Genomic DNA, 25,348 nt, shown 5'->3' with positions numbered 1-25,348 from the left:
CTAGCTTTAATGGGGCAACTATACTACTGGGGCAACTATACTAGCTATTCTGGGGGCAACTATACTAGCTATTCTGGGGGCAACTATATTAGCTATTCTGGGGGCAACTATACTAGCTATTCTGGGGGCAACTATACTAGCTATACTGGGGGCAACTATACTAGCTATACTGGGGGCAACTATACTAGCTATACTGGGGGCAACTATACTAGCTTTATTGGGGCAACTATACTGGGGGCAAGTGTACTAGCTATACTGGGGGCAAGTGTACTAGCTATACTGGGGGCAAGTGTACTAGCTATACTGGGGCAACTACACTAGCTAATACCTTAAATTACAGTTAGCTCCGTCCTCATTTGGTCATGACCACGCCCATGTTTCGCCACGGCGCACGAAGCATGCCGCAGGTTGTGGCCACGCCCATTTTTTCAGTCTTTTAATACCCAGCACCGGGTGCCAAAAGCCCTAGGTACGCCACTGTGTGTCTCCTATATGATAGATTTAACTGTCATTTTTTATCGTAACAACCAATGATTTATACAAGAAAATCATTTCGCATCCCACTGTATTTCCTGCATTTATTATTTGATGAATTTTGTATTTTGGGGGCTCATGTTTACTAAATGGTATGCTAATAAATTAATCAAAAAATATGACAGGAAAATGTATATATTCTGCTGGCCACTTTATTAGGTACATCTTGCTAGTACTGAGTTTGACCCCTTTAACTGCCGTCTTCATGGCATTCCTCAGAGATTTTGGTCCACATTGACATGATAGCATCACACAGTTTTTGCAGATTTATTGTCTGCACATCCATGATGTGACTCTCCAATTTCACCACATCATGGGAAAGACACTGCTTTCTTTAAATATTTTAGATTTATTAAATTAAAAAATAACGCATTTAAAAACCCTGATAGCTGTCACACTGATCTCATTTTTAGAGTGCTTGACTCCGCTTAGATTTGTACTTTAGTCACTGCTCCATGTCAATTTCAATTTGCAGGGTTTTCATAGCAAGTCCACAGAGAGTCATGTTAGAAAAGAATGGCCCATCTGAACCTCTGTAGCCATTGAACGACGTTCGATTATTCAGCGATTCGTTGCAGTTATTCTCCAGAGTCACTAAAGATGAGCGTATCATGGAGATGTCAGAGTGCAGGCTCTCCTCAGACACCACTACCTGCATGAAGGTGTAGGTCTCGCCAGTGTCTGCTAAGTGAGGTTTTGTGGCTTTTGCGTGCTCTCCACTCCTCTTGTCCTGGCCAGTATGGTCATGAATCATACTTTGTAGCTTGTAGTAGGAGTTTGCTGTGCCTTCCTCACAGCCACTCCTGTGATTTTGGACAGAATGTCCATGTTCTTCTATCAAGGCCACTGAAGTGTTCTGTTAGTGAGTCTGTATTCTGAGATTTGCACAGGGTTTGCAATTCTTCATGGGTTGGCGGCCTGTCGACCCTCTGGCCTTGCAGTGCATTTTCTTATTCCGTCTGAGGACAGCTGAGTGAGAGAAACTTTTGTTGCATACATTACAAGTATACGGCTTCTCTCCTGTATGAGGGCGGACGTGCCTTCCCAGGTTCCCGGAGCTGCCAAATTTCTTCCCACATGTCAGACAGCTGTATGGCCGCTCTGCTGTGTGGCAGATACTGTGCTTTATCAACTTGCGCTGCATGTTGAAGGACTTGCTGCAGTCATCGCAGGGGTACAGCTTGTCTGCGACGTGAGCCTTCTCATGCTCATTCAGGTTGCTGACATTGCTGAAGCCTTGTCCACAGATATCACGTAAGTGTGGCTTTTCTCCTGTGTGAATAACAGTGTGGCGCTGGACGTCACCAGAGACCACAAACCTTTTTCCACAAATTTCACATATGTAGGGTTTGGCACCAGAATGCCGTTGTAAATGATCCTGAAGATTACCGGCCTGTGAGAAATGTTTCCCACAGACGCTACATTCAAATGGCTTTTCACCTGTATGAGAACATTTGTGTAGCTCCAGGTTGCTGGGGTGTTTGAAGCTTTTACCGCACACATAACAGGAGCAGTGTTTGGGTGCCAACACGTCTGTCTCTTCCAGGTTGGGACTTTCAGCTTGCTCTACCTCAACATTCTCAGCAATGTTCTCAAGCATTTCACTTTTTGCTTCTTTTTCTAGAAATGTTTTTTTCTGTGTTGTCCATTGCTTCACTGCTAAATACTGTTTCCTCTACAGTATTCTGCAGAACGGTCATGGGCTGAGCTAACTATTCTGCTGACTTCTGAGACCTAAGATAGTTCAATTTCTTCAGATGAATGGCTTTCTTAAGTCACGTCTCTGTAGGGAATGGAAGTGGTGGTGTCTCTTGATCCTGGGAGGAGACAAACCTATGGGAGAAAGAAAGCAATGGTTCCAGATGCAAAGTGTAACGATTGCGGAATAGTTTCTGTGGTCAGCGCACAAAATGTGCGCTGACACAGCGGAAATCCTCCACAAGCGTATAATTTAGGTAGAACCCAGGTTAGGTGCATTGCGCCGGTAGAGGGCAATTCCCACCAGCAGATGGAGCTGTGGAGTGCAGACGAGCACAGCCTCTGCACGGCCACAGATGCCAGTTGGGAATTGTATGAGCAGGAGCAAACAGGGCAGAATAGCCCTCAAAGAGAGAGAGCACAGAGACAGAATAAATGTGTGTTCCCCAAACAAGTCGCCACCCAGCGACGGTGAACACACATCCGCAGAAACAAAGCGGGAACGCAATCGCAGGAGAGAGGCGATTGCCAGAAGTGACACAAGGCTGAACAGAACAGAGCACGAGAGTAGCAAAGGCACAGCAAACAACAATCAGAAGGTAAAGAAAATAACAAACGCTAGCTAAACGCGAAAACCGCACTCATTCGCAACAGCGAACGCGTTTCTGCACGATCACCGCGCGTTAGGTGCCCAGTGATAAGCGTGCCACCCTAAATAACCAATGATAGACAAACACGAAATAGAGAACGCAAACGCTTGCTAAACGGTTACCTCACCGAGCCTACAGCAAGCGTTCGTATCAGACAAGACAGACAGACTGACAGGTGGGGCTGCCAGTAGCAACCGCTGCTCTGGCTAGCACCCCTAAGGCAGAGATACAGAAGGAGGCACTGCCACTACCACTAGGGCAAGTGCGATCCAGACAGATAAACAGAAGGGGCTACCAGTAGCAACCGCTGCTCTGGTTAGCACCCCCAGACAGACAGAATGATTTCCTGTCGACCGCCGCTGGCGACAGGACAATCGCAACAAAAAGACTGTACAGGCAAAACAGATAATACAATCCGACTGCACTAGAGGGAATGCCTAGTACAGTCCCAAGGAATTACTCTAAGGTAAACTTTAGCAAACAAACAGGGCTGATACTCTAGGAGAGTTCATCAGTAACAAACCATGAAGATGACCAGCCAAGGATCCTGGGAGAACATGGTATTTATACTGCCAGCCTTCAAAGGAGGCAGCTAGACAATTTGCATAACAAATGTATGCAAATTCCCTCAGACTTTAGGAATGGTCAAACAGCTGTCTGTCTGTCTGTCTGTGCAGACAGCGGAGCGGATCATTACACAAAGATTCTGATGGGGTCAATATAGACTCAGAAGGAGTCAAAGTCCATGGCTGCGACGCTGCCATATTGGAGGCAATGTTGGCTACTCTGCTGCCTTATCGGCATTCTCTCGGTAGAAGAGCTTACTGTAAAAGTCCAGCAGTTTGTAGGGCTGACCATTTAGGTGTCGCCAGAAAGAGGAGAAAGAGAGCTTTAAAATGATATCCATCTTTCCATAGTTACATTGTATTACACAGGGCGACTTTTTCCTAAAGTCTGCTGAATGGAGCTGCTGACACTGGGGAAAGTGTCGTCCTGTGTAATACAATATAACTATGGAAAGATGGATATCATTTTAAAGCTCTCTTTCTCCTCTTTCTGGCGACACCTAAATCGTTGCCCTACGCCTTTTAGTTTTCTCTATTTTCGTGATTGAAATCGCGGCCACTGCAATTTCAATCGTGAAAATAGCGAAAACCAAAAGGCTTAGGGCGGCGGTTTATATATCATTGGAAAGAGGAGAAAGAGAGCTTTAAAATGATATGCATCTTTCCATAGTTTCTGCACTGCTCGGAGTCCCTTTAAGGCATCTTAATGACATGTATTTATGCTTGAAAAAAAATCTATGCATCCCCTTTTGATGTTGCATGTATAAAGCTGTCAGTACCATCAGCCTGCAAGCAAACAGGATTTAAGCCCGACGAAGGCTGCAAAGCCGAAAGCTTGCTTATTCTTATTCTTTTTAGTTAGCCAATAAATGGTATCATCCTGATTTAAAAACATCTTATTTTTATCTGGTAAACAAGTAATAAAGATGCTAACCAGGCAATCCAAAAGTTAAAATCTCTATTACTTTTCTTGTTGATAAATGATCATTCCCCAGTTTACCTGACTCTTATTTGGTACACACACAATTTGGTACACAAAAAGGAAGTTGTAGGGCATGCTGGGTTGTCCTATTTTGCTTCTTTATTTCCCCTCAGACTTAACTAATGCAGCCTGATTAGCTGAAGCCTCGCTCGCTCCTGTTTTCCCCTCCCACACTTCTGTTCCTCTCTGATTGGCCAATATTTCTCATGCTGAGACAATGCACTTTTTATAGTGAAGGGCGGGCAAATCAGGCAGAGGAGAATGGGGCATGAAATGACTTTAGGATTGGCTTCAAAACAGCTACACTTAAAATGGGAAATGCTTAATCTTTTTTTTACTGTAGAAAAATCACTAAAATCAAAACGTGGACAGTGCAATACAGTGTAAGTAGAGCAAGTATTTATCTACTTATATATGTGTTTTTTTTCTGGGATAGTATGGCTGATAGCTCCTCTTTAACTATCTCTCAGAGGGGCTCACAATCTAATTCCTACCACAGTCATAGGACTATGTATGTATTGTGAAGTGTATGGCCAATTTAGGGGGAAGTTAATTAACTTATCATTCATTTGTCTTTAAAATGCTAACATTTTGGGCCTGAGCCCACTAACGCAGTTGTGTCCGCTTTTCAGTAACACATCAATGTTACAGATGCTGAAAAGCGTATAGAAGCGGACACAACTGTGTTAGTGGGTTTAGGCCCTAAAGAAACTGGGAAAAAAATAATTTTGCTGTTTTTGTTGTATGACTCCGTTTTGGTCCAGGTTTTGATTTTCTTATCCTTGAGGTCCTTTGCGGTGCTAAATAGTTAGTGAGACAGAATATGAGGATATTGTTTAGTGAATTTACAAATGAAGTTCGAGCTGATTTCAGGAAATTATCATAATCTTTCTACTTCTGATGTACTTGCCATAGGTGTCCTGCATACTTGTTAATGCCCGCCTACCTAAAATTTAAAGTTACAATTGTTATTTTGGCAGCAAGAGTGTGTGTGTGAGTGTCAGTTGCAGATGCACTGATGGGGTAGTGGAGACTGCTGTTATCCTGTTTGCTATTTATTGTTCACTTTGAGATTAAAAGTGCGTACACACTCCTGATTTATTCAAACCACAGGTCATCAGTCCCGCCCGCGGGGTGGCCGTTCTAGCAACAGTTTCCGTGTGTGTACAGTCTATCGGCAGGCTGATAAGGCTGGTTTTGACTGATCCGCTCGGCGGATCGGTCAAAACCAGCCTCATCAGCCTGCCAACAGACTGTACACACACGGAAACTATTGCTAGAACGGCTGCCCTGAGGGCGGATCGGACGACCTGTCGTTTGAATAAATCAGGCGTGTGTACGCGCCTTAAGGCTAATGCTGATGTAGACCTTCATAAAAGTATCAAAGACATATGGTTAGGGTAGCCAAAAATTCAGCTAAGTTGGTACACTGCATAATTCAAGTCCTTAGTAGGGATAAGCAAAATTGCCAAAACAGTTTTGCAGTTTTTTTTTCAAGACGACAATTATCACATATTTTTCGCCATTTTGTGAGTTTTCACTGAAGTGTATAGGGCCAAATTCCGCAGTTGATTGCAAAGGCCCCATATATGATATTGACAAGACTAACCCAGGGAACATGTAAAAACAACTCAAAAAGACCTTGTAGTTTTTGAGAAAAATTTATTTAACATTTTTTAGAGGGAAAACAGATTTTTACCCCAGTGCAGTGTCATATTTATTATTAGTATCCTTATTTTATTTATATAGCGCCAACTACCATATTTTCCGGACAAATGTTGGTGCATCTTATGATCTGAATGTGACCATATGGCTCTCCTAAACCCCTGGCAGTCTAGCGGTCCCTGGGCTTCCCCCTGCCCTCTTGTCTTGAATACTTATGCCCCTGCACCTTTGTACTAGCTGCAATTTCCCCTGGCTAAGTGCGGCTCTCCCCCTGCTGGACATGGTGCAGCCTGCAGTTGATTAGCATAACTCACCCTCCTGGAGCGGCTATGTTGCTCCTAATACACCGGCAGCCTGCACAGATCAGTGTCACCCTGCCGTCTGCCCCCACAGAATGTCAGCATCACCCTGTCATCTGTCCTGGATGCAGCAGCTTTATAAACAACGTGGGCGTTCTTCTGTAGAGTGTAGCTTGATGAGTTGGAGCAGCGGCTTTGATCTCTAAAGACACGCGGGCGCTCTACTGAACTGTAGCTTGATGACCTTGCTTGATGAGGTCATCAAGTTACAGTACAGAAGAGCACCAGCATGTGTATAGAGATCAAAGCCACTGCTCCCGCTCATCAAGCTACACACTACAGAAGAACGCCCACGTTGTTTATAGAGCTGCTGCCTCCTGGACAGATGACGGGATGAAGCTGCTCTTCTGTGGGGACAGAAGGCGGGGTGACGCTGATTTGTGCAGGCTGTAGGCTGCCGGTGTATTTAGAGCAACATAGCCGCTCTGGGAGGGTGAGTTATGCTAATCATCCCTACTGCTCAGTAGGAGGGATGGAAGGAGGAGAGCCGAGCCATGAATTGCATAGGTAATGCTGTCCCTGTGGTCAGCATAGTGCTCGCTAAAAATAACAGCATTTAAAAAAAAAAGTTTAGATTCAGAGAACTGGAGATTTTCTTTACTAATATTTATCTTCCTGGATGATTTAATGAAGCCGTTAGATTGGTTTGGCTCTTGTGCTGGTGTATTCCCTCTATTGGCTTTGGATGAAGCTGTGAATCTTTAGTCAGGTTCAGCACAATCAAGCTGTAGTAGTGCTTCACAGTTGCCTTGAAGCCAAGTATGCCTTACATTATCCAGTGTTTCCCTGCCTAATCACTGCCCTCAGGAGCTTACAATCTAATCCCTACCTCAGGCCACTGCACTCAGGAGCTTGGGGGAAGAAGATCCACAAGACAGGACAAGAGAAAAATCTGGTGAAAAAATTATATTACATCTGTTGTGTCTATGGTGCAAGGGGCACCATAGACACAACAGATGTAATATAATTTTTTCACAGATTTTTCTCTTCAAAATCTAGGTGCGTCTTATGGTCTGGAAAGTCTTATGGGCCAAAAAATACGGTACTTCTGTAGCACTGCCTAAAGTACAAAACAAATAGTGGGTTACAGATACATGAGAGGTTCAAAGCTCTGTACTATTAAGATAGCCAGCAATACAAATACATATATAGTTTATGTGTGTTTTAAAACATCACCAATACTGGTACATGTCCATATGGTAAACTACAGCAGAATAAGAGGAGGAGGTCCCTGCCCTCGTGAGCTTACAACCTAGAGAGTTGGAGACAGAGGAGGAGGTACAGGGGGTTCCCGGATGAGGTAGTGAAGCTCCAATTATACCCTGAGCTAATTATTAACTTGTCTGAACAGGTGTGTCTTGAGAGTATGTTTAAAGGTTTTCATGCTCAGAGCATGATGGGCAGGCTAAGGGAAAGAGTGTCAAAGGAGTGGTGATGCTCGTGAGAAGTCCTAGGTGGATAGGAGTTATAAGAGCCAACCAAACTAGAGCACAAGAGGGTCTCATGGGAGGAGAGAAGGTTCTGGTGGGATTGTATCTGGAGATTAATGAGGAAATGTAAGGAAGTGACAACTTATGTAGAGCTTTGTATGATAGGGTGAGGAGTTTAAACTGGATCCTTTAATAGGTAGCCAATGGTGAATTGGTAGAGAGGGGATGCATCAGAGAAGCAAGAGAGGTGAGCAGCAGAGCTCATTATGGACTGGAGAGGTGCCAGTATGTTTTTGGTAGACTGCAGAGCAGTGCAGTTTCTAGACTAAAATGCACCCAGGGCGAGGGTGTAAAAATTGCGCCCCCCCAAGCAATGTATGGGCGCCCGCAGTATAGGTTAGCCCGGTCTAGTTGCGCTCAGTATAGGTCCCCCCAGTATAGGTAGCCAAGAATAGGTATTCCAGTATAGGTAGCCAGCTATAGGCCCCCAGTATAGGTAGCCAGGCATAGGTGAGCCAGTATAGTTGCCCCCGGTATAGGTTAGCCAGGTAGGTGCCCCCAGTATAGGTTAGATAGGCAGGCGCCCCACTACAGGTTAGCTAGGTGGGTGCCTCTAATATAGGTAGCCAGAATAGTTGCCCCCAGCATAGGTTAGATAGGTAGATGCCCCCAGTATAGGATAGTTAGGTAGGTGCCTGCAATATAGGTAGCCAGTATAGTTGCCACCTGTATAGGCTAGCTAGGTGCCCCTAATACAGGTTAGATAAGTGCCCCCAGTATAGGTTAGATAGGTAGGTGCCCCCAGTATAGGTTAGATAGGTAGGTGCCCCCCAGTATAGGTTAGATTAGGTAGGTGCCCCCAGTATAGGTTAGATAGGTAGGTGCCCCCCAGTATAGGTTAGATTAGGTAGGTGCCCCCCAGTATAGGTTAGATTAGGTAGGTGCCCCCAGTATAGGTTAGATTAGGTAGGTGCCCCCCAGTATAGGTTAGATAGGTCCACCCCCCAAAATGGAAGGGGGAGCGGGAGCCGCGGGGAGGGCAGCCCTCCCTCTTCCCGGGCCGCCCTCCGTGCTCCCCCCTCAGATGCAGAGTAATTACGCAGCAGGAAGCGCTGTATACAACTCACCTCCCTGCGTTCCACTCGCCGCTGATCTCCTCTCGTCATAGACGCTGATACACACGCTGCTTCCGGTTAAACAGGAAGCAGCGTGTGTATCAGCGTCTATGACGAGAGGAGATCAGCGGTGAGTGGAACGCAGGAAGGTGAGTTGTTATGCACAGAGCTTCCTGCTGCGCATTACTCTGCGTCTGAGGGGGGAGCACAGAGGGAGGCCCGGGGAGAGGGAGGGCTGCCCTCCCCGCGGCTCCCCCCTCCTTTACAGCGCCCCCCTCACAACAGCGCCCAGGGCGGCGGCACGCTCCGCACGGCCCTAAAACCGGGTCTGCTGCAGAGTAAGGTGTTACAGTAGTCAAGAAAGGGTATGATAAAAGCATGTACAAGTATTTTATTAGCCTCCTGTAAAAGAAAGTGATATATTCTGGAAAGGTTTTTGATATGGAAGTAGCAGGAGGTAGTTAATGTGGTGTGCAGGCCATGAGTGCAAATGGAGAAGTAGGAGACAGTGAACGAGCATCCAGACAGGAGAGAATGAATCCACAAATGCCCTAGGCCTTTGATCCCCTGTGATCCTGTGATAAGAGGGTCTGGAGAAGCAGAGAATGATCAACAGTGACAAAGGCAGAGCAATGGTTGAGGTTTATTAGTACAAACAGTTAGCCTATGAATTTTGCAATTAGGAGGTTGTTTACCACTTTAGTGAGGACGGTTTCTGTAGAATGCTGAGAGTGGAAGCCAAACTGGAGGGGGGGGGGGGGGGGGGGTGTTCCCCAACAAAAAGTTAGCTGAGAGAAAGCCAGACAGATCTGAAAAGATGTGGTATTCCAGGACATGAACAATGGATGGTAATTTGACATGACAAGACAAATGACATTTATATCACACTTTTCTCCTGGCAGACTCAAAGCGCCAGAGCTGCAGCCACTAGGATGCGCTCTATAGGCAGTAGAAGTGTTAGGGAAACTTGCCTAAGGTCCTATTCCTACTGAATAGGTGCTGGCTTACTGAACAGGCAGAGCCGAGATTCGAACCCTGGTCTATTGCGTCAGAGGCAGAGCCCTTAAAGAGGCACTTAAGCCAAACTTTTTTTTTAAACCTGCTACTGTGCACAATAGAGGAGGCTGATAGGAATCTTACCTCACAGTTTGTTTTCTTATGCAGTCCTCTGTCTCCAATAAATCCTCCCTGACAGCCAGCCCTGACAGCGAATGACCCAGGATTATAAACAGATACATCTTACCTCCCTCGCTGGGTCCTACTGCCGCCGGCGCCGCTGACTGTACTGCACTGTGCGAGTGCCTGATTATAAGAAACGTGCGCACGTGTGCACGGCGCGATTTACATTGAATAGATGCGTAGAATGCGAAACTCAGCCGGACACTAAACAAAGTGTAAGCGCATGCTCCGGCAATGCCTCGGGAGCAGCGCTTTGAGGTCTCTACGCTCGTGCACTCAAACAAACAAGTCAGTGCACGAGCGAGCGTAGCTAGGAGGCGCGGGAAGCTAAGAAGCGCTGGCTGACTCGGAAATAGTTCCGGCCGGCAGCGCCATTTTGAATAAATTAAAAAGATTACTCCTGCCTGTAACAACCGAACGAAAGGCTCCGCAGCGGCGCTAAACAGGCGGAATTGCAGGGATAGGACAAAGGAATAAGGTAATATCCTTACATTGAAAAACGATCTTGGCTTAAGGTTCACTTTAACCATTACACCATCCAGCCACTAAAATTTGGCTCCAAAGAGTATTTTTTTGATTAGTGGTCTCACAATTTCTTGTTTAAATGAGGAAGGGAAAATGCCAGTAGAGATGGAGATGTTAAAAATCATTGTTAAAGAATGAAGGAGGAGGAGGAGAGCTGAGTGATAACATAAGAAGGAATGGGGTCCAGTGCACAGGTGAGGTGTGCTTTAGGGCCCCTTTTACACTTGCATTAAAAACCTTTGCATTACCCTTTGCAATCGCAAGGTGTCACAAGAGCAATGAAAGTCAACGGAGCCCATCACACTTAATGTAGTGCTGTACTCCAGTCAACAGTGCATTACAGCCTGACTTCCATGGCGGTCAGGGATTTATTAGCAGATCATATAGTCAGCATGACCTTGGTCAGCAGTGTATACATTTAAGGGTATAAATTTAAAGGGCATTCATTTTAAGGGTACTTTAGACAAACCGAATTATACCAGAATTATTTAATCTACACTTGGAAATCTCCATGCTCATCTGTAATGACCTCATGACACTCTTCTCTTCCAGGTATGCAACTGTTTCATTTTCCTGGCTGTATGCTTAAATTCTAAATTCTGCATCAATCTGCTTTTATGGTATGCAACTGTTTCATTTTCCTGGCTGTATGCTTAAATTCTAAATTCTGCATCAATCTGCTTTTATGGTATGCAACTGTTTCATTTTCCTGGCTGTATGCTTAAATTCTAAATTCTGCATCAACCTGCTTAATTATAAGTGTTAATAATTGGGGCTTCTTCCTGTGGTACCATTTGCCTATTTCATTTCATTAGCCACAATTTGCTTTAGACTGGCCCTGCCCCTGTGTGGCTAGAGTCTAGTGTCTAGTATATTCCCAGCTGCAATCAGTCTGCTTGTTAGCATCAATCTAGTCAGGGATTTATTAGCAGATCATATAGTCAGCATGACCTTGGTCAGCAGTGTATACATTTAAGGGTATAAATTTAAAGGGTATTAATTTTAAGGGTACTTTAGACAAACCGAATTATACCAGAATTATTTAATCTACACTTGGAAATCTCCATGCTCATCTGTAATGACCTCATGACACTCTTCTCTTCCAGGTATGCAACTGTTTCATTTTCCTGGCTGTATGCTTAAATTCTAAATTCTGCATCAATCTGCTTTTATGGTATGCAACTGTTTCATTTTCCTGGCTGTATGCTTAAATTCTAAATTCTGCATCAACCTGCTTAATTATAAGTGTTAATAATTGGGGCTTCTTCCTGTGGTACCATTTGCCTATTTCATTTCATTAGCCACAATTTGCTTTAGACTGGCCCTGCCCCTGTGTGGCTAGAGTCTAGTGTCTAGTATATTCCCAGCTGCAATCAGTCTGCTTGTTAGCATCAATCTAGTCAGGGATTTATTAGCAGATCATATAGTCAGCATGACCTTGGTCAGCAGTGTATACATTTAAGGGTATAAATTTAAAGGGTATTAATTTTAAGGGTACTTTAGACAAACCGAATTATACCAGAATTATTTAATCTACACTTGGAAATCTCCATGCTCATCTGTAATGACCTCATGACACTCTTCTCTTCCAGGTATGCAACTGTTTCATTTTCCTGGCTGTATGCTTAAATTCTAAATTCTGCATCAATCTGCTTTTATGGTATGCAACTGTTTCATTTTCCTGGCTGTATGCTTAAATTCTAAATTCTGCATCAACCTGCTTAATTATAAGTGTTAATAATTGGGGCTTCTTCCTGTGGTACCATTTGCCTATTTCATTTCATTAGCCACAATTTGCTTTAGACTGGCCCTGCCCCTGTGTGGCTAGAGTCTAGTGTCTAGTATATTCCCAGCTGCAATCAGTCTGCTTGTTAGCATCAATCTAGTCAGGGATTTATTAGCAGATCATATAGTCAGCATGACCTTGGTCAGCAGTGTATACATTTAAGGGTATAAATTTAAAGGGTATTAATTTTAAGGGTACTTTAGACAAACCGAATTATACCAGAATTATTTAATCTACACTTGGAAATCTCCATGCTCATCTGTAATGACCTCATGACACTCTTCTCTTCCAGGTATGCAACTGTTTCATTTTCCTGGCTGTATGCTTAAATTCTAAATTCTGCATCAATCTGCTTTTATGGTATGCAACTGTTTCATTTTCCTGGCTGTATGCTTAAATTCTAAATTCTGCATCAACCTGCTTAATTATAAGTGTTAATAATTGGGGCTTCTTCCTGTGGTACCATTTGCCTATTTCATTTCATTAGCCACAATTTGCTTTAGACTGGCCCTGCCCCTGTGTGGCTAGAGTCTAGTGTCTAGTATATTCCCAGCTGCAATCAGTCTGCTTGTTAGCATCAATCTAGTCAGGGATTTATTAGCAGATCATATAGTCAGCATGACCTTGGTCAGCAGTGTATACATTTAAGGGTATAAATTTAAAGGGTATTAATTTTAAGGGTACTTTAGACAAACCGAATTATACCAGAATTATTTAATCTACACTTGGAAATCTCCATGCTCATCTGTAAGGACCTCATGACACTCTTCTCTTCCAGGTATGCAACTGTTTCATTTTCCTGGCTGTATGCTTAAATTCTAAATTCTGCATCAATCTGCTTTTATGGTATGCAACTGTTTCATTTTCCTGGCTGTATGCTTAAATTCTAAATTCTGCATCAACCTGCTTAATTATAAGTGTTAATAATTGGGGCTTCTTCCTGTGGTACCATTTGCCTATTTCATTTCATTAGCCACAATTTGCTTTAGACTGGCCCTGCCCCTGTGTGGCTAGAGTCTAGTGTCTAGTATATTCCCAGCTGCAATCAGTCTGCTTGTTAGCATCAATCTAGTCAGGGATTTAATAGCAGATCATATAGTCAGCATGACCTTGGTCAGCAGTGTATACATTTAAGGGTATAAATTTAAAGGGTATTAATTTTAAGGGTACTTTAGACAAACCGAATTATACCAGAATTATTTAATCTACACTTGGAAATCTCCATGCTCATCTGTAATGACCTCATGACACTCTTCTCTTCCAGGTATGCAACTGTTTCATTTTCCTGGCTGTATGCTTAAATTCTAAATTCTGCATCAATCTGCTTTTATGGTATGCAACTGTTTCATTTTCCTGGCTGTATGCTTAAATTCTAAATTCTGCATCAACCTGCTTAATTATAAGTGTTAATAATTGGGGCTTCTTCCTGTGGTACCATTTGCCTATTTCATTAGCCACAATTTGCTTTAGACTGGCCCTGCCCCTGTGTGGCTAGAGTCTAGTGTCTAGTATATTCCCAGCTGCAATCAGTCTGCTTGTTAGCATCAATCTAGTCAGGGATTTATTAGCAGATCATATAGTCAGCATGACCTTGGTCAGCAGTGTATACATTTAAGGGTATAAATTTAAAGGGTATTAATTTTAAGGGTACTTTAGACAAACCGAATTATACCAGAATTATTTAATCTACACTTGGAAATCTCCATGCTCATCTGTAATGACCTCATGACACTCTTCTCTTCCAGGTATGCAACTGTTTCATTTTCCTGGCTGTATGCTTAAATTCTAAATTCTGCATCAATCTGCTTTTATGGTATGCAACTGTTTCATTTTCCTGGCTGTATGCTTAAATTCTAAATTCTGCATCAACCTGCTTAATTATAAGTGTTAATAATTGGGGCTTCTTCCTGTGGTACCATTTGCCTATTTCATTTCATTAGCCACAATTTGCTTTAGACTGGCCCTGCCCCTGTGTGGCTAGAGTCTAGTGTCTAGTATATTCCCAGCTGCAATCAGTCTGCTTGTTAGCATCAATCTAGTCAGGGATTTATTAGCAGATCATATAGTCAGCATGACCTTGGTCAGCAGTGTATACATTTAAGGGTATAAATTTAAAGGGTATTAATTTTAAGGGTACTTTAGACAAACCGAATTATACCAGAATTATTTAATCTACACTTGGAAATCTCCATGCTCATCTGTAATGACCTCATGACACTCTTCTCTTCCAGGTATGCAACTGTTTCATTTTCCTGGCTGTATGCTTAAATTCTAAATTCTGCATCAATCTGCTTTTATGGTATGCAACTGTTTCATTTTCCTGGCTGTATGCTTAAATTCTAAATTCTGCATCAACCTGCTTAATTATAAGTGTTAATAATTGGGGCTTCTTCCTGTGGTACCATTTGCCTATTTCATTTCATTAGCCACAATTTGCTTTAGACTGGCCCTGCCCCTGTGTGGCTAGAGTCTAGTGTCTAGTATATTCCCAGCTGCAATCAGTCTGCTTGTTAGCATCAATCTAGTCAGGGATTTATTAGCAGATCATATAGTCAGCATGACCTTGGTCAGCAGTGTATACATTTAAGGGTATAAATTTAAAGGGTATTAATTTTAAGGGTACTTTAGACAAACCGAATTATACCAGAATTATTTAATCTACACTTGGAAATCTCCATGCTCATCTGTAATGACCTCATGACACTCTTCTCTTCCAGGTATGCAACTGTTTCATTTTCCTGGCTGTATGCTTAAATTCTAAATTCTGCATCAATCTGCTTTTATGGTATGCAACTGTTTCATTTTCCTGGCTGTATGCTTAAATTCTAAATTCTGCATCAACCTGCTTAATTATAAGTGTTAATAATTGGGGCTTCTTCCTGTGGTACCATTTGCCTATTTCATTTCATTAGCCACAATTTGCTTTAGACTGGCCCTGCCCCTGTGTGGCTAGAGTCTAGTGTCTAGTATATTCCCAGCTGCAATCAGTCTGCTTGTTAGCATCAATCTAGTCAGGGATTTATTAGCAGATCATATAGTCAGCATGACCTTGGTCAGCAGTGTATACATTTAAGGGTATAAATTTAAAGGGTATTAATTTTAAGGGTACTTTAGACAAACCGAATTATACCAGAATTATTTAATCTACACTTGGAAATCTCCATGCTCATCTGTAATGACCTCATGACACTCTTCTCTTCCAGGTATGCAACTGTTTCATTTTCCTGGCTGTATGCTTAAATTCTAAATTCTGCATCAATCTGCTTTTATGGTATGCAACTGTTTCATTTTCCTGGCTGTATGCTTAAATTCTAAATTCTGCATCAACCTGCTTAATTATAAGTGTTAATAATTGGGGCTTCTTCCTGTGGTACCATTTGCCTATTTCATTTCATTAGCCACAATTTGCTTTAGACTGGCCCTGCCCCTGTGTGGCTAGAGTCTAGTGTCTAGTATATTCCCAGCTGCAATCAGTCTGCTTGTTAGCATCAATCTAGTCAGGGATTTATTAGCAGATCATATAGTCAGCATGACCTTGGTCAGCAGTGTATACATTTAAGGGTATAAATTTAAAGGGTATTAATTTTAAGGGTACTTTAGACAAACCGAATTATACCAGAATTATTTAATCTACACTTGGAAATCTCCATGCTCATCTGTAATGACCTCATGACACTCTTCTCTTCCAGGTATGCAACTGTTTCATTTTCCTGGCTGTATGCTTAAATTCTAAATTCTGCATCAACCTGCTTAATTATAAGTGTTAATAATTGGGGCTTCTTCCTGTGGTACCATTTGCCTATTTCATTTCATTAGCCACAATTTGCTTTAGACTGGCCCTGCCCCTGTGTGGCTAGAGTCTAGTGTCTAGTATATTCCCAGCTGCAATCAGTCTGCTTGTTAGCATCAATCTAGTCAGGGATTTAATAGCAGATCATATAGTCAGCATGACCTTGGTCAGCAGTGTATACATTTAAGGGTATAAATTTAAAGGGTATTAATTTTAAGGGTACTTTAGACAAACCGAATTATACCAGAATTATTTAATCTACACTTGGAAATCTCCATGCTCATCTGTAATGACCTCATGACACTCTTCTCTTCCAGGTATGCAACTGTTTCATTTTCCTGGCTGTATGCTTAAATTCTAAATTCTGCATCAATCTGCTTTTATGGTATGCAACTGTTTCATTTTCCTGGCTGTATGCTTAAATTCTAAATTCTGCATCAACCTGCTTAATTATAAGTGTTAATAATTGGGGCTTCTTCCTGTGGTACCATTTGCCTATTTCATTTCATTAGCCACAATTTGCTTTAGACTGGCCCTGCCCCTGTGTGGCTAGAGTCTAGTGTCTAGTATATTCCCAGCTGCAATCAGTCTGCTTGTTAGCATCAATCTAGTCAGGGATTTATTAGCAGATCATATAGTCAGCATGACCTTGGTCAGCAGTGTATACATTTAAGGGTATAAATTTAAAGGGTATTAATTTTAAGGGTACTTTAGACAAACCGAATTATACCAGAATTATTTAATCTACACTTGGAAATCTCCATGCTCATCTGTAATGACCTCATGACACTCTTCTCTTCCAGGTATGCAACTGTTTCATTTTCCTGGCTGTATGCTTAAATTCTAAATTCTGCATCAATCTGCTTTTATGGTATGCAACTGTTTCATTTTCCTGGCTGTATGCTTAAATTCTAAATTCTGCATCAACCTGCTTAATTATAAGTGTTAATAATTGGGGCTTCTTCCTGTGGTACCATTTGCCTATTTCATTTCATTAGCCACAATTTGCTTTAGACTGGCCCTGCCCCTGTGTGGCTAGAGTCTAGTGTCTAGTATATTCCCAGCTGCAATCAGTCTGCTTGTTAGCATCAATCTAGTCAGGGATTTATTAGCAGATCATATAGTCAGCATGACCTTGGTCAGCAGTGTATACATTTAAGGGTATAAATTTAAAGGGTATTAATTTTAAGGGTACTTTAGACAAACCGAATTATACCAGAATTATTTAATCTACACTTGGAAATCTCCATGCTCATCTGTAATGACCTCATGACACTCTTCTCTTCCAGGTATGCAACTGTTTCATTTTCCTGGCTGTATGCTTAAATTCTAAATTCTGCATCAATCTGCTTTTATGGTATGCAACTGTTTCATTTTCCTGGCTGTATGCTTAAATTCTAAATTCTGCATCAACCTGCTTAATTATAAGTGTTAATAATTGGGGCTTCTTCCTGTGGTACCATTTGCCTATTTCATTTCATTAGCCACAATTTGCTTTAGACTGGCCCTGCCCCTGTGTGGCTAGAGTCTAGTGTCTAGTATATTCCCAGCTGCAATCAGTCTGCTTGTTAGCATCAATCTAGTCAGGGATTTATTAGCAGATCATATAGTCAGCATGACCTTGGTCAGCAGTGTATACATTTAAGGGTATAAATTTAAAGGGTATTAATTTTAAGGGTACTTTAGACAAACCGAATTATACCAGAATTGAGCCAGAAGGGAACAGAAGTGAACTAGCACAAAATTCTGGGCTGCTGATTTTCTACACCCTGCATTGAAAGACCTTAAATACCATATTGAACATACACCACCTAAACATACAGCCAGCTAAATTTAACCACTTGCCGACCGCACGCTTATACCGTGCGTCGGCAAAGTGGCAGCTGCAGGACCAGCGACGCAGTACTGCGTCGCCAGCTGCAGACTGATTAATTAGGAAGCAGCCGCTCGCGCGAGCGGCTGCTTCCTGTCAAATCACGGCGGGGGGCTCCGTGAATAGCCTGCGGGCCGCAGATGGCGGCTCGCAGGCTAAATGTAAACACAAGCGGAAATAATCCGCTTTGTTTACATTGTACGGCGCTGCTGCGCAGCAGCGCCGTAAGGCAGATCGGCGATCCCCGGCCAATCAGCGGCCGGGGATCGCCGCCATGTGACAGAGGACGTCCTGTCACTGGCTGCACAGGACGGATAGCGTCCTGTGCAGCCCGGATCACTGGGGGGACAGGTAGGAGAGGGAGGGAGAGGGAATGTCGCCGCGGAGGGGGGCTTTGAGGTGCCCCCCCCCCTCAACATGCCACCAGCAGGAGCGATCAGACCCCCCCTGCACATCATCCCCATAGGGGGGAAAAAAGGGGGGCGATCTGATCGCTCTGCGTGCCCTCTGATCTGTGCTGGGGGCTGCAGAGCCCACCCAGCACAGATCCCATCAAACAGCGCTGGTCCTTAAGGGGGGGTAAAGGGTGGGTCCTCAAGTGGTTAAGCACTGCACACCCGCTTACCAAACTACTGATGGTTTCACCGTGCCTCACCAACCACACTACTGCTGATCTTCGCTGGCTGCTCCACTGCTGAACTCCCCATCAACTGATCCATCGCCTACCTCCAGACAAGCTACTTCATTACCATCCAGACACCCCATCTACCAATCACACACAGCTGGATTTTTTTGCCATCATTGATGTTCTGCCAACTTCCCTGCTGATCTCCTGTGGACTGCTCCTTACCAGATTGATTATTGATGCAACTTTGCTGAACCCCTTCAGCCACATCATTGGTGACATTTACCTCATTTTGGTCTAACTGCTGTCCCCCTGTCTATGCTTCCGCTCTCCACACCCCATCCTACCTTATCCCATCAGTACAAAATGTTTCCTCCTATTCACTCCCTTACCCCTCCACCATTTCCTAGCCATCTCCCTCCCCATCTCGCTCTCCCCCATCACCACATGCTCTACCTCCACCTCCTTCTACACCTTGTCCCCCTTCTGTTTCCCCGCACCCTCTCCCCTTTTGTCCTTAGACTCCCTTTTGGCCCTCAATCCCCATGCACCTCCCTTCCCTCCCCCCCAAACTCTACCCACACACCCCCTCGGCATAACCTTATTCCTATCCATCCTACCCCTAAGCATTCGCTCCGTGTTTCCTGTGGCCTCTGGAATGCCAGGTCCACTCGCAATTAGCTGCTCTCTGGAAATCGCTCCCTCCAGCCACCAGACTCGCCCCACTTTTAATACCTTCACACAAGCTCTCAAGACTCACCCTTTCATGCTCACATACCCCCCTACACCAGCACCATAACATGTTCTGTTAGACACCCTCTCAACAGATGCACCTATTGTCTCCACCCCCACCCTTTAGATTGTAAGCCTCTGGCAGGGCCATCTCCCTTAGTGTTTCCAGCTTGATTCTGCAATCTTACTGACAACCACCCCGCTTGTGGACTAGAACAGTCTCTATTCTGACCTATGACACTGTATTATCAAATCATTTGCATGATCTTGTTTTGTTGTGAGTTTCCTGTATGTTCTACCTTGTATGTTACCCCTTTTATCTATTGTGCAGCGCTGCGTAATATGTTGGCGCTATATAAATACAATAAATAATAATAATAATAATGGCGGTGCAGCACTAACGGAAGTCATTCAAGTCTATGGAGATGCACTTTAAAAAAAATTTGTTGGCAGTTGCGGTGTGCACGCCAATTACCTTGTGACGCCCATCCTGTTTGCTAGGTATAAATGGCCATTTTGAAGCCAAAGGCATGGCTCATGTACAGTTATAAACAGTACATAGAGGCAGACCGGGCACTTGTCACATAAACCGCTTTAATCCTCTTGTATGCCGCACAAAGTACACACGCATTCGTCACATGAGGATACATCAAAGCTGCATGGAAGGTGGTGCTGGGGTGCAAAGGATTCGGGTGACCAGGTCAGTAGACGGACGGCACAACAGCCGTTTCACGCCAGACCGGCGCTTGCTCACGTGCTTGTGTCCTGTGTTAATGGCAGCGCTGCGCGGCTTCTAAGATAAAACTCACAAGCTGCACCCCTTGCGCTCACCATTGGAGTAGGACTTCCTCAATGAAAACCAGGTGAACATGCGTTTCACCTCTGAAATAAATGCTAAGTCCATCAGCTTCTTAGACCTGAAGATCAAGCCAGATGGTGCCAGGTTGATCTGTGAGGGGTTCAGAAAGACCACAGTCGTAAACTCTCTGTTGCACAGACATAGCTTCCATCCGGAACATGTCAAGGCCTCCCTGCCATATGGCCAGTATCTGCATCTAAGACGTAACAATTCCTGCCTAGACACTTTTGAGACACAAGCGCAGGAACTTACGGCAAGTCTGAAGGCAAGGAGTTATGACAAACGAACCTTGAAAGAAGCTCAAGATAGGGCTAAAAATAAAAACAGGACATCCCTCCTCTCCAGGGATCCCAAAAGCAGAGGGAAAAGTCCCTTCACTTTCACCTTTGACTACAACCCCACGTCAAGAAAGCTGACACAGACCATAAAGAAAAACTGGGCAGTAATGTGGGAAGGCACTAAATACCGCTTGGGTGGGGTCCAGTGGGAAGTAAGGGCCTTTATTACATGCCAAACGAAGTTTGTCTCATATGTCCTGTTTTGCCCCTGTCATTTCTATTATGTGGGTAAAACCACCAGACCCCTTAGGGAAAGGGTGGGGGAGCATTTTGGTTCCATCAAGTCAGGAAAAGGTTGCCCTCGCTTGATAGAACACGTAAGGGAAGTCCATGGGGGCAGAGCTAATTGCTTGAGGTTTGCTGGCCTCTTGCATATCACTCCGTCTTAGAGAGGGGGTGATCGCGACATATCAACAAAGAAGTATTCTTAATTGTTGAGGGAGAACGAGAAGGGAAAAAAAATGCTGTCATAGTAATGCCGCAATGGGCACATCAGCTCTTAGGTTGCACATAGTTTATGCACAGTATGTACACTGTTTAAAGTGAACCTAAAGCCGATAAAAAAAAATGAGATTAACTCACCTGGGGCCTCCCTCAGCCCCCTGCAGCCGATCGGTGCCCTCGCAGCTCCGCTCCGATGTCCCAGGACCCGCCGGCGAGCACTTCCGGTTTCGCCGTCACTCGCCGTCACCGGCCGACAGGCATGGGAACGCGAATGATTGTTCGCGTTCCCAGCCTGTATATCGTCCCCTATGCTGCTATTGCGGCCTCCTGGCCGCAATAGCGGCATAGGGGGCGATATACAGGCTGGGAACGCGAACAATGACTCGCGTTCCCATGCCTGTCGGCCGGTGACGGCGAAACCGGAAGTGCTCACCGGCGGGTCCTGGGACATCGGAGCGGAGCTGCGAGGGCACCGATCGGCTGCAGGGGGTTGAGGGAGGCCCCAGGTGAGTTAATCTCATTTTTTTTTATCGGCTTTAGGTTCACTTTAATGATTGTATGATGGTATGACATTTTTTTCATTTATGCTCATCACGTTTGTTAATACTTTGTTCCATTAATTTGGTCTATGTCACTTTTTCCACAATGTTATCACTGAATGTAATAGTCTGTTGCAATCTCATGCGGAATATATCCAGCATGAGAAGTGCTATGCAACTTTTTCTCACCTTCTCGCCGATAGATGGCGAGTCTCCGCCCCTCACCCCGACCTTTCTGACACAAACTCCCTACACCAATGGCGAGCGCAAGGGGCGCGGCTTGTGAGTTTTATCTTAGAAGCCGCGCGGTGCTGCTATTAACATAGGAGACAAGCACGTGAGCAAGCACCAGTCTGGCGTGAAACGGCTGTTGTGTCGTCCATCTACTGCCCTGGTCACCCGAATCCTTTGCACCCCAGCACCACCTTCCATGCAGGTTTGATGTATCCTCATGTAACGAATGTGTATGTACTTTATGCACACATTCACATTAATGGACGGCAATTACAGTATCTACTCTCAGTTTCAATTTCTTTTCTCGCTCACCACTGTCAGATCATTTATTACTGGTCAACTCTTAAAGACCGGAGACCTGTTAAATGTATGGTTTGTTTGGCTTTGTTTACCTAGGAAATAAAAGCAGCATTCTCTGTGTTACAAAAGTGAACTAGAGACAAAGCAACCTCATGTATTTCACCATATATATCAGTAGGAATATTAGAGAAAATGCCTACCCTGCTTTCTGGTTCATCCTTAACTGCTCAGTCTGCTTAACAGCCCTGATAAAATCGATGACTGAGCATTCAATCTGGCTTTGCTCAGGAATCATTATAGCGGAGTCTGTCATTTTCTGATGTCTTTTCAAGCCCAAGCCTGCCCCCTTCTGGCTCTGCTTTCTTGTTCTGTATATTCAAAGCATCGCAGAGAACATTGATGAGATGGGAGGAGCTGCTAATATAAGGGTATATCTATATTTGTTAGTCATAAGAGGTTTTAAGAAATGCTGATTTCATTTTGCACACAGCCCACTTAATAATATGCTATTCTGATGAACTGTGTTTTGCGTGGAGTTACAGTAAAAAAACCCCACAAAAACCAGCATACCAGAGCGGCGAAAATACCAGATATAGTATTTATTTTGTAAAATATATCGGAGGATATGTTTATTTTGTGGCAAAGTTTTGAAATAGGATGACAACTGTATTAAATGTATTTATATTTGCAAAACAAGCTATGTATCTCCTTCTGATGCTGAATGTATATATAGCTGTGTGCTCTATATACTCAGTTTGCTTTAATGTATACTGATACAGTAACAACATCTAAAGAAGGCTCATTAGCCAAAGGCTTACTGTTTTTCTTTTCAGTTAGCCAATAAATGGTATTATTTTGTTTCAAACCTTCCTTTTGACCCATTTTAAAATATATCCTTCCTTTCCTTGCTGTAAGTGCTAAATTGTCACTGTGTAAAGCACAACTGAACTAGCACATCTATGCCAGCATGTGTAATTTGGGATCCTTCTACTTACATGTTCTCTATTTTGGATGGGCTTCTCTCCATTGTGCTGCCCTGTCACCTGTTTGTGGCCCTTACTGCAGCAAGTAGCACAGAGAGCAAAGAAGCAGCACATGCTCTGTCCACTCATGCTCCTTGCAATTTTGCCCTTTTGTACGGACGTGCACAACAACCAGGCTGGGTCAGTGTTATGGGTGTGTCATTTTTGAAGTATGCATGCCCAGAACGCTTCTGGGTGCTGAGCATCCAGGAAGGAGTGCAAAACTACAGGGAGTGGACAGAGCATGCACTTTTTCTCTTTCAAATGGAGGACAGCTCATTAAAACCAGTGATCTCTAGTCAGGGTGTTGGACAGAATTTGGGGAGGGGGCTATTGATGATAGTGCCTTGGGCACTGGAGAGAACAAATCCAGCTCAGAGTATGGCTGCAAGGCATGCATTTGGGAGACCATTACCAAGACTTTATAAAAAAATTTGGGACGAAACCCAAGCAGAGGAATGTGAAATAAAATGTTTGTTTGTTTAATTGATAGCATTTCCAGCCCTAAGCCTGTGTGTAAATTCACTCCCCTCTGCCTCTGAAATCAATGGCATTAACCTCCTCCTCCTCGTGTCCAGACCCATAAGCCCTTGCTACAGTGCCAAGGCTCTCTGAAAAGCTGTGAGCGAGTCTTGTTTAGTTTATAGGGAATTAGAGTATTAAAACAAAACAAAAAAAGTATTTGGCTTGAGGAATGCCCTATAAACTACTGTATATGAAAGGAACACAATTATGCAATGTGTAAAAAAGTTTATCTCTGATCCACTTTAATGGAGGCTGATCACTTTTCTGATGACCGAAAGGCTCACACACTTAATATACTCGGTTGCAGATTCTATTCCTTTGGCTGGGCAGCACTATCTTACATCACCAAACTGATTATCATCACAATGTCACTGTCTCTTTAAGGCTTTATCAAACAGGCAGTTTTTAGTCACACCACTTTCATCAGAATATGCCTCTTCAGTAACTTGGGTTAACTGTCTCTACACTTTAGCAAACCTCCACTGAATGCTGGCCCCTTTTCTGAACACACACACTGTGGCTTGTAGCTGGTGCAAGGCCTATACTCATCTGGCCTGTCAGTCTCTCTCCTTCCGGGCTAGCTCAGATCTTGCCTGCAAAGCCTGCACTTAGCCTCCGGTAACTGTCTGACTCTGTTACCGTTGCCCTCCTCTCTCTACTGGTGGTGGTCTCAGGGTATCCGCCGGGTCCCCTCTTTTCCTCATGGGGTGACTGCTGCGGACGTTCTCTCCCCAGCCTCCTCTCCCGCTCACCGCCGCCTCCTGACTCCCTGAGCGCTCTGAGGGAAACTGGTTTAAACCGGTACCCTCTGGCTAAGTCTCGCGCGCTATGCAAATGCCTGTGATGTGCTCTATGACTGGCCGCACAGAGCTTCCAGAAGGTTCCACTGCTTTGTTTACATGGTCGCTTTAGCAACCAGTCTATGCGACCATCTGAGCGCTTCGGCTTCTCTCTCCATGCACCATATTAGTTCCACCATGCTAATTTCTAAGGCGAATTTCCGCCTTAGAAGCTAAGTTTACTTTACACACAGAAATACATTACAGAGCATATTATCCTTTTTTTAGAGGGTTATAACCCTCTTTTAGAGGGTTTTAACACCACATGTGGATTGAAGCTAGCAAAGAGAACCCATGGCTAGCTTCCCTGAATTCTGAAACAAAGAAACGTTCTTGGACTTCCACACAAAAGAACATCTTTCTTCCTAGAGCTCTAAGTATCCATTCTCTTTGTTTTTTCCTTTTTTTTCTAAATCTGGACTACCGTCTCTTTAATTGTTACTTTGAATAATTTTATGTATATATTAAATTATTTATATTGCATTCACAATAAAAGCACTCAAGGTAATTTTTTCCGTCCGCTTACCTATTTCAGCATCGCAGAACGAATCCTAGCCTCACCAAAGATTCGCTACCAGAAGTATTGTATTGATTAGCAGCAAGAAGTTTTAAAGCAGGATGATACCATTTATTGGCTAACTAAAAAGAATAAGAATAAGCGAGCTTTCGGCTTTGCAGCCTTCGTCGGGCTTAAATCCTGTTTGCTTGCGGGCTGATGGTACTGACAGCTTTATAAATG

At 43.8% G+C, this 25,348-nt stretch overlaps 1 pseudogene; it reads right to left on the bottom strand.

Annotated features, from left to right (window-relative positions):
• Nucleotides 1-979: 979 nt before the first annotated feature.
• On the bottom strand, nucleotides 980-3,789 carry LOC137545110 (zinc finger and BTB domain-containing protein 49 pseudogene; annotated as a pseudogene).
• Between the last annotated feature and the right edge of the window lie 21,559 nt (nucleotides 3,790-25,348).

This window comes from Hyperolius riggenbachi, chromosome 2, assembly GCF_040937935.1.
Source record: "Hyperolius riggenbachi isolate aHypRig1 chromosome 2, aHypRig1.pri, whole genome shotgun sequence".
Taxonomy (NCBI): domain Eukaryota; kingdom Metazoa; phylum Chordata; class Amphibia; order Anura; family Hyperoliidae; genus Hyperolius; species Hyperolius riggenbachi.
Note: the sequence above shows the minus strand (reverse complement) of the source record. Positions and strands in the feature narration are given on the sequence as shown.